Source organism: Microtus pennsylvanicus, chromosome 20, assembly GCF_037038515.1.
Source record: "Microtus pennsylvanicus isolate mMicPen1 chromosome 20, mMicPen1.hap1, whole genome shotgun sequence".
Lineage (NCBI taxonomy): Eukaryota > Metazoa > Chordata > Mammalia > Rodentia > Cricetidae > Microtus > Microtus pennsylvanicus.
In genome coordinates, this window is record NC_134598.1 from 12,343,116 (window position 1) to 12,352,347 (window position 9,232).

Genomic DNA, 9,232 nt, shown 5'->3' on the forward strand with positions numbered 1-9,232 from the left:
GCAGTAATATGATTGTATGATTGCATTTTTGTAAATGTTTGTTGTTATCATTGCTGGGGCTTTCTGTTTTCTGCTGCTGTTGGGACTTGATTGTCAGTTGTGTCTAATGTTTAGGTTCATGACCAGAACTCGCCTCGTGCCTTGGTCAGTGGGTGTCTCCATTTACGTCTCGTCTGGAAACATGTTCATCTAGCTTGGTTCTCTCTGGTACCTGTCATGCCTCGCTGAGATGCAAAATGTGAGGTCCCCTCAGAGCCCAGATTTTTAAGTAGGCGTGAGGAATAGCAAGAAGAGAAAACTTGTTTGGTGAGAGAACTAATGGGTAACAGGGTTTGCCACCACGCTTCTAGCCTTGAGTTCTGACAACAGAACCCACATGGTGGGAAGAAAAAACCAACCCCATAACGTTGTCCACTGACTTCCACATGTGCGCTGGGGCGTATGGACATCTATGTGTACACACATACCCCCATACATAAATAAATGTGCTAGAAAAAGTCTAAAGAAGAGAGAACAGCATTACTAAGAACAAGAAGCCAGGCTGGGATTGCCTAGAAAGACTTTTGAGAGTGTCAGCAGTCTGTGCAGATGTGGCTGCCAAGTAGGGGAATAGTTTTAGAATCATAGCTGCGGAATTCTCTTCTCTTTAAAAATAACCCACACACATGTGTGCAACCTAAAAACGAATTTCAGATGCGTGTAAAACTTAGAACCATCCCTTCCATGCTTCCTCAGCAGGCCTGATTTGATCATATCCTTATCTTTTGCCACTGGTTGAGACAACACAAGCAACTGATTGCATTTGCAATCCAGCTCCTACCTCCAGACCTCAGGAAGCATGAGGTTTCCTCCCGCACCGTCTCTCATTGTCTGTATCCCTGAAGGAAGGGAGGAAAGGACGGCACAGAGTCAAGGCATGTGTGTGCCCACACAGCTGCTCTGCTGATCTCCTTGGGTTTTTATTCCTCTCTCTGATTCTTTTAAGACCTTGAGCACATATATCAGAACACTTAACCTTTGAGACGGGAGGATGTGAAGACATGTCCCTCGCTAAGTGATAATTTGCCAGATTTTTCCCCCCTTTCTTTCTATGAGCACAAGAATATTCCAGAATGGCTCCTTAGTTTGCTGGTGACTAGAGAAATGGAAAAGACCATGATGGACGAAGATGCTGAAAGGAAAGGAACCATGGGAAGCCTGATTCCTGTTGTGTTCCTGAGTCCAAATGCTGAGTATAGATATAGAACACAAACAATATTTACAGTGACCTGTCATTCCAAATCATAAGCTGAAGGTTTGAATGGAAAAATACTGGGGAGTACCTACAATAAAAACTGAAAACTGTCCTGTGTTATCTGTTCTAGTCAAAGTCCCTTCTAGGGGGTAGAAACAACTTCCAAAATATTTACAAAGTTGTGAACCATTTCCTTCTAGTACTGGGACTCTTAGCTTCTCTTTCAGGCTTGTCAGTGGCATTTAATCTAACCAACCATGAATTGAGAGTTTCTTCCCAAAACTTTTACCCTGGGAGGTGTAATTTCAAGAAGGAAAAAGCAAAAAAAAAGAAAAGAAAAGAAAAAAAAACTGAACAGAAAACAAAACAGTTGACTATTGGTGCAATGAATATGCTTGTGCGTGGAGATCCATGAGCTTAGTAGAGATACCACGTAGAGGATTTCCCAGTTAAAGCATCATCCATGGAGGATCTCCAGGTAGAAGCCCGGTCCACAAGTGGTTAGTGCTCATCTACAGAGACTCTCCCAGCAAGCTGCCTCATGGGTGCTAGGCCCACTCAGCATGTGCATCCTTAAAGCTGGAGCTGGCTGACTCAGTGCATGGACCATCTGATGCATGGACCTTGCTCACCCCATTCCTTGCTCACCCCAAGCCTCTGTTTTCTAAGAAGGCTTCCTGTTTTGCCCTGACTTTCTAGTTAGAGTTTCTTACGGGGATCAAACGTGAACTGCCATGATCAGCGCAGTCATCTGGCAGATTTGACTCTCACTACAAATGAATGGATCTTCCATCTGCACATCGGTTATGTGAGAGGTGGGTTCCTGTAAGCCTGGCCACCAGAGAGCTAGTGTCCCAGCTGGTACGCAAATAAAATTAAATCAATTATTACATTACTTTCCTTTGCCCTTGCGAGCCTGTGCCTGTCATTTTCAGAGTTCAGGGCAAAAGTACAAATGGGAACTCTAAGGCCTGTGTCTCAGCTTTCTTTTTTTTTTTTTTTCAACAAAGAGTCTTCCTTTCACATCAGGACAGATATGAGAGCACATGAGGGCCCCAGCCCACAAGGTCCGTCCTATGGCCTGCTCTAAGGACTAAGAGTGTGCACGACTTCCTGTGTGTGTGGAGGGGGAACCAGATGGGATCAAGACAAACCTGGCATTAGTTCCGAGACGGTTTGGTGATGGTCTGGAGGACAGGGCTTGACTTCAGGTGGTAAGATCACCTCTGTGTCATGGCCTTCTCAGTTTCTGGAGAGGGTTTGACTGGAAGAAAGCCAGAGTGGAACCCAAGCAAGAGACCTGGTTGCCAGATCCTAATCCTGATGCAGCCCACTTGATTATCCTCTCCGCAATCTAAGACCCTACGAGAGTGATGGCCGCCTTTTGGGGTGAAGTTGCCATCTCAGTCCTTCTGAACTCTAATCATTTCCAACAAAATTTATTCAGCCAAATTGTGGTCTAATGGGAATTTGATGGACGCCTCTGGGCTATACGCAAAGTGATATCTTGTCTGAAATGACCCTTCAGAATTAGAAATAACTTCAGGGATCTCTATTAACGCTTATATAGGTTCCTTGGATTGCAGTCCGGGGTCATAACCTCATTTGCTTTAATTACATGGTCAAGGACACAATTGGCTTTATTTAACCACAAATGGAAGCTCTTTAATCTGAATGAACCTGAGTCATTTGGCCCAGGGGAAAAAAAAAGCACAGAGTGTCGGCAAGCGACATTCAAAGAGTTTAAAAGAATCCAGTCTTCCAGAGCTCTGCACTTGACTGATGGGAATGAGAATTGCAAAGGAACAAAGTGGGACCCATCTTCTTCTGAATATGCTTTGGGGCAGAGTGGTTGCAGAAGGGATCCCATTTTGTTCCAAGGGATTTCACTGCACAAATACTCCGTCCGGCCTTGTTCACAGAACAATGCTACGGAGCTGTGTAACTGTAGAAGTGGGGGTTAATCCACTCGTCCAGCTGGTCTGTCTATCATCTAGGTTACACCTTCAAAGAGAAGAAGAGAAAAACAAGACATAACGTAATACAGCAATTTCATGTTGTCCCCTGATCGAAGATGCCTTAACATGAAATGGATGGAGAGAGGCTTCATCCTACCCCTGATGGAGACAGATGCGAGACCCATGGCCAAACATTAGGGGGAGCTTGGGGAATCCTGGGGAGAAGGAGCAGGAGGGGTCAAGGACAACACAAGAAAACTCACAGAACCAACTAACCTGGGCTCATGGGGGCTCACAGAGACTGAACTGACAACCAGGGAGCCTGCATGGGGCTGACCTAGGCCCTCTGCATATACGTGACAGCTGTGTAGTGTGGTCTTCTTGTGGGACTCTGAAGAGTGGGAGCAGGGGCTGTCATTGACTTTGTTACCTGCTTTGGGGACCCTTTCCTCATACTGGGTTGCCTCCTCAAGCCTCGATAGGAGGGGAGGTGTCTGGTCTCACTGCAACTTGATGTCATGGTTGGTTGATATCCATGGGAGGTTTGCCCTTTTCTGAAGAGACAAGGAGGAGTGAATGGGGAGTGGGAGAAAGGGGGGAGGGAGGAAAGGAAGAAAGAAGAACTGCAGTCTGGATGTTAAAAACAAATTAATTAAAAATATAAGTGGATGGGAAATTTGAAATTTATCAAAATTCTAGGTGGGACCAAAGGCTGTTCTTTCTCCATAATATTCATCTGGCTGAAGAGGTGTGGCCAGAGGGAAGACCTGCTGCTGTTCATTTGATTCCATGCCAATTATTCATTTGGAAAATATCTGAGCACCCACTTAATAGATTATAAGTCACTATTCATTTAGCCCATTTCTATCGATCCTTTGCCATGACCCCCCTCTCTTGTCTTTTCCTCTGTCCTCATCTTTAACCTCATCCCAGGAGGTAATCTAGCACCGATGGCTACAACAGGGGTTGTAAATGTCAAGACGTCACCTCACATCTGAGTCTTGTATTCTCCATCTGCAAAATAGGAACAGTATCAATGTCTACACACCAGTAAACATGAAATATAAGTTATAGAAAATAGTACAGTGGTAGAATGCTTTCCAAGAACACTTAAAGTTCTAGCACACACACACACACACACACACACACACTCTCACACACATCAAGTCTAACAAAATTCACCCACTCTGCCAATTGTTTCATGGGCTGCCGAAGATCACATAGAGATCGCCTTTACAAAAAGAAACTAGAAATGATCTAGTTTGATATTTGTACCTTCCGAGGATTCTTATTTCTTGATCATGACAAATCTATCAGCATTTATTGAACACATATTACATGAGGTTATAAATGAATGTGTAATAATCTCGGCATATGTTTGTGTGTGGTGGTGGTTCAGTGCTTGGGACTCTGTAAAAGACAGATTAGTGGGAGGGGACATTATTTATTTTATGTGCACATGTATGCTGGCTAGTTTTATCTCAATTTGACACAGGCTAGAGTCATCTGAGAAGAGGGAACCTCAGCTGAGAAAATGCCTGTGTAAGAACAAGCTATAGGGCATACACACAGACAGAATATTGTATACATAATAAATAAATAAATATTTTTTAAAAAAGATCAAGCTATAGGTGAATTTATAGGGCTTATTCTTAATCAGTGATTGACGTGAATGGCTCACATCACTGTAGATGGTCCCCTGGTTTGGTGGTCCTGGGTTCTATAAGGAAGCAGGTTGAACAAACCAAGTTGAGTGAGCCAGTAAGCAGCATCCTTTCTCGGGCCTCTGCACCAGCTCCTGCCTTCAGGTTCCTGCCCTGTTTGAGTTTCTGTCATGACTCCCTTCAGTGACAGACTCTGATGCAGACATGTAAACCAAATGAATTATTCCTTCCCCAGGTTGCTTTGGGTCATGGTGTTTTACCACAGCACTTGCTTTAACTAGTGGACACAAGGCAATGAAAATCTAGAAGAGGCAGAGCTAGGTTCTGCATCTGAAGTATCTACCTGTACTGGCTGGTTGTGTGTCAACTTGACACAAGCCGGAGTCATCAGAGAGGAAGGAGCCTCAGTTGAGGCAATGCCTCCGTGAGATCCAGCTGTAAGACATTTTCTCACTTAGTGACCAATGGGGGAGGGCCCAGCCCATGGTTGGTGGTGTTGTCCCTGGGCTGTGGTCTTGGGTTCGGTAAGAAAGAAGGCTGAGCAAGTCATCGGAAGCAAGCCAGTAAGCAGTACCCTGCCTCCGGGACCCAACCCTGTTTTGAATTCCTGTCCTGACTTCCCTCAGTGATGGATAGCGATGCTGAAGTGTAAGCCAAATAAACATTTTCCTCCCCAACTTATTGGTCATGGAGTTTGGTCTCAGCAATAGAAACCCTAACTAAGACAAATTGGTTCCAGCGTGGTGGGGTATTGTCATGACAGACCTGACCGCGTTTTGGAGAGGACTGTGGAAGGACTTTGGAACTCTGGGGTTGAAGAGCCATTGTGGGTTAAGAGCTCTGTGGGATGTTCTGTAGAGGCCTGGAAGCTAGGAATGTTGTGAGCAGTGCAGAGAAGATGGAGGCCTGACTTGTGGAGTTTCAGAGGGAAGTTTAAACACTTTCTCAGGGTCACTTGCTATTTTGATTTAAGCTTCTGTGGCTCTGGCTAGCTGGGGCTGAAGAGTCAGCTGTGATCAGCAAGATCCCAGAGCTGCCGAAGTGAAACCCTTACCTTCCCGAGACAACAGATGCTGCTCAGCTGGAGCTAAGAAACTGGTGATGATTAAGAAGCATCCAGCACTGTTGAGGGCAAATCTTCAGAGAAGCGTTTCCTGAGCACACAGAACACAAGGCTGTGCCCCGTGCTGGCAGCCAGACTTGGTCATGTGTAAGAGTCACCCAGGTGGTACTGGTTTTGAAGGCACGAGGCCATGGAGAGCAGCTGAGGTTTGGCGCTCTGAGAGGTCAGAAAAGGCTATTAGGGAAGGTGCAGCCTCAGTGGCAGTTGAAGGCCCAGGAATGAAGGGGTCAGGCAAAGGAGTTGAGGCACCATAAAGAGAACCTGTGAGCGGCTGTTGTTGAAAGTGCAGCCCAGTTGCAGCAAGCGAGCCCAGCATTTTGGAGATGCCAGGACCACGGGATGGCTGCGGAGAACAGGAGCGGCAGTAGCGTGAAACCACCCAGAGCCCAGCTGTGCGTGCTGCAGAGGGCAGAGGTGGCGAGTGGATCCCAGTCACTGGAAGCTCAGGATTTAGTTTTGCTTTGATTTGAATGTGACTGTGTCCTGATTTTTCCCTCTGGAAGTAAGAAAGTGTTTTTTTGCTGGAGCCCACAGTTGAGACACTTTGAATTTGAAAAGACTTAGGAGTTTTAAAGAGGTTGGCTATTTTAAAAGGACTGAAATTTTAATGTGTTTGAATTTGTAAAGACTGTGGGACTTTTAAAGTTATTTAAGATCTGGGGGAGGAATAAGAAAGGGAGGCTTAATATGGATGTTTGTGTGTCACGTTGACAAGGGGTCAGTTGTGCTGGCTGGTTTGTGTGTTAATTTGACATGCACTAGAGTCCTCAGAGAGGAAGGAGCCTCAGTTGAGGAAATGCCTCCATAAGATCCAGCTGTAAGGCATTTTCTCATTAGTAATCCATGAGGGAGGCCCAGCCCATGGTGAGTGGAGTCATCCTTAGGCTGGTGGCCCTGGGTACTGTAAGAAAGCAGGCCAAGTAAGCCATGAGGTGATGTGGGAGTGTCATATATCAATCTGTTGATTTCATTGGTTAAGCAATAAAGAAACTGCTTGGCCCTCATAGGTTAAAACATAGGTGGGAGGAGTAAACAGAACAGAATGCTGGGAGGAAGATGAAGTGAGCTCAGACTTGACAGCTCTCCTCTCGGGAGCAGATGCCTCAGAGAGACGCCATGCTCCCAGTTCCCGGGCGACGAAGCTCTGACCCAATATGGACGTAGGCTAGAATCTTCCCGGTAAGACTGGTGCTCACAGATTATTAGAGATGGGTTGATCGGGATATCAGAATTAGCCAGTAAGGGCTAGAGCTAAAGGGCCAAGCAGTGTTTAAAAGAATACAGTGTCCATGTAATTATTTTGGGTAAAGCTAGCCGTGCGGGCGGCTGGGGTGCTGGGGACACAGCCCCGCTGCTCCTATTACTACAATGAGGAGCAAGCCAGTAAGCAGCACCCCTCCATGGTCTCTGCATTAGCTCCTGCCTCCAGGTTCCTAACCCTGCTTGAGGTCCTCCAATTATGGACTATGAGCTGAAAGTGTAAACCAAATGAACCCTTTCCTCCCTAACTTTTTTTTTTTCTTTTTGGTCATGATGTTTGGTCACAGCATTAGAAACCCTCACTAAGACATTACCACAAGCTAATGTTTTGGATTCCTGGTTCACAGTTGGCGGTGCTAGTTTGAGGAATTATGGGAACATTGAGAGTTATGGGGCCCATCAGGAAGAAGAGGCACACAGGGCTGGGTCTCTACTTCTCTCTCTCCATCTCTTCCCTCCCCACCTAGTGGCCACAGTCTGAGTTGTCCCACGGTGCCTTTCCTGCCATGAGGAATGGAGTCCTCTGAAACCACAAATAATAGAAACCTTTCTTTGAGTTGTTTCCGTCAGGTGTTTTGCTACAGCGGTGAAAAAGTAACTGGTACTCACCTATAAACGAACTCTGTGGATTGATCCCTGATGCAGAAGCCAGAGTAGCTTGAAGCAGGGCCAAGCAATAAAGGCGAGTTCAGACTGCTGATCATAAATGCGCTAATGCTAAGATACAAGAGAATGCTGGGGTGTTGCTCAGTGGCAGAGTGCTTACCTGTCATCTACTGGGACCAACTTCAATCCTTGCTACTGCGGGAGCAGCAGGCAATTGCTGTATTATTTCCATACTAAGCTGCTTCTCACAGGAAGAAGGGGTTAAGAATGAAGTCGTAGTTTCTCCTGCCCAGCTGGGGGCTGCTGCTGCTGCTGCTGTCAGGGGGAAGAGAAACCAACACGGCAGAAATCAGAGGTGAGAGAGAAGGCGACACCAAGCTCTAAAGATGCTGTTCAGGCTTCCTAATCAGACTGATTCTAGTTTTTTTAGTCAAGCAAAATAAAACATGTCCTTTTGCCTTAACCATTTTAGATGTTAAGGTTCCTGTTTCTATCATTTACATTCTCTTCTCCAAATCCCTTTGCCTTTCTTTCTTCCTCCTTTATTACAAAGCCCTCACTTGGCTTGTCTCTTAGAACCCTCATCCATTATATCTTGGGCCATTAAGTGTCTGGAGACTCTGTAGTCAAAAGGTTGGGCCACAGTGTTGGCTGTGACACCCACCAGCAGTGTTATATTGGCTCTACTGACCTACAAACACCTTGAGACAAAGATCTGGGCCTGAGCACTTTTCCTTTTTTGCCGCTCATCTTGGTCACCCGTTGTCCCATCCTGCAAGCTTGTTGTTAGATCTATCTTTGATGTCGGACATTGCCATGATGTTGCCGAAACACCCACCAGGAGACTGATATTTCCTGCCCCTCTTCTGTACCCAGGTCTTTGCTGCAGTTCAGACTTCCTGGGTCTTCCCCGTCTGCTGATTCCTGATCAGAGTCGTGACAAACACGTAGCCCCATGACTGACGCCTCCGGCCTGGAGTCTAGAAATAGTTGGTGCTTGAGGGGAGCTTACCCTGACCGAAAACAACTTATGCTGCCGGACGGCACAAACAACCCTCCCGTCCCTTCTATAAACCTGCACTGCCCTCCCTTTTCTTCCCCGAGAGGCCATCCAAGGGGTTAATTGATGACAAACCCCCTCATCCAAATAAATGGGCTCCGAAAGAATATTGCATCCAGATGTTCATCTAAGATGTTGTCCTTTAGCAAACAGGAAAATAAAGCAATATGTTCTAATCGAGTCAAGATACATATAAGCAGGGAACACGGGGGATCAAAGGCTTGTAGACAATGGTGGGTTATGGTTCCATTTATGTCACTTAATAAATATATGGCCTTGGGCAATGGCATAAGTTCTCAGTGTTCTCTTCTGCAAAATATGATTAAT

The 9,232-nt window shown here is 45.9% G+C and overlaps 1 long non-coding RNA gene across 1 annotated transcript; it reads right to left on the reverse strand.

The window, feature by feature from the left end:
• Positions 1-2,856: 2,856 nt before the first annotated feature.
• LOC142838905 (uncharacterized) lies at positions 2,857-8,641 on the reverse strand. Its single transcript, XR_012908652.1, has 3 exons — positions 8,537-8,641; positions 3,469-8,160; positions 2,857-3,238 (listed from the first exon to the last, which is right to left on the reverse strand). It is a non-coding gene; the product is annotated as an uncharacterized LOC142838905 (long non-coding RNA).
• Positions 8,642-9,232: the final 591 nt, after the last annotated feature.